Below are 935 nucleotides of genomic sequence, written 5' to 3'. Positions count from 1 at the left end.
CCCCACTGCACGGGGAGCTCCAGCAGCAAACAGCACCCCACTGCACGGGGAGCTCCAGCAGCAAACAGCACCCCACTGCACGGGCAGCTCTCCCTCAAGTGCCCTGCGGGCCTCCTCTGCCGTCCTTCTCCTCCAACACAGGAGCAAGAAGAAAGCATGGGAAACGGCTGGTCACACGTCCCTCCCTCTCACTGTAACTTCACATTCCTTCTATTTAAAAACTGCCGTCATGGCTGTGAGGGCAGGAGAGCTCCGGGCCTCGCCCTGGGCAGCTCCCATCCAACCTTCCCGTAAGGAGTCAGCCGCTGTCGTGAAAACCGTTATCTACTTGATTTCAGCATTTGTCTCCAAAGTGGAAGCTGTATTTTATTAGAACCCACTGCAGGATGGTCTTGGGAAAAAGCTGTGGGGAAATCAATGGGCCAGAACCTTCCCCATATCCCAGAGCGCAGGGACCAGCAGGCGCCCTTCTGCCCTGGGCCCGCCCTGATGGGGTGAACTCCAGCAGCAGCACCGGAGGCCGGGTCCTCGCACTGCAGTCATCTGGAGGCCGACACTGTCCCCCAGCGCGTGGGAATGGCACGGAGTCCAGGCAGGGCTTGGAGGACTTGGCCAATCGCCATAAATGTGGGCTACAGCCACATGCTCGGCCACAGGGAGGGGTGACACTGGCAACAAAAGACACTGGACTTGGAGTGCTCAGGGCCGATTTTCCAAAACAGAGGTGGACCACACAAGCTGTGGGCCAGACCCGACCTACGAGCCGCGTTCCCGCCCCATCCCTCATCAGGAGCGCCTCCCCTCCCCCAGACCCGACCTACGAGCCGCGTTCCCGCCCCATCCCTCATCAGGAGCGCCTCTCCTACCCCAGACCCGTCCTACGAGCCGCGTTCCCGCCCCATCCCTCATCAGGAGCGCCTCTCCTCCCCCAGACC

At 61.4% G+C, this 935-nt stretch overlaps 1 protein-coding gene across 2 annotated transcripts in view; it reads right to left on the bottom strand.

Annotated features, from left to right (window-relative positions):
* Window positions 1-935, bottom strand: part of PTPRN2 (protein tyrosine phosphatase receptor type N2) — an 831,505-nt gene that overhangs the window by 571,438 nt on the left and 259,132 nt on the right. The gene's annotated exons all lie outside the window — the stretch shown is intronic.

The sequence above is a fragment of the Sapajus apella genome, unplaced genomic scaffold (genome assembly GCF_009761245.1).
Source record: "Sapajus apella isolate SASKATOON/1434 unplaced genomic scaffold, GSC_monkey_1.0 scaffold56, whole genome shotgun sequence".
NCBI lineage: Eukaryota > Metazoa > Chordata > Mammalia > Primates > Cebidae > Sapajus > Sapajus apella.
This window is presented reverse-complemented; position numbering and strand designations above follow the sequence as displayed.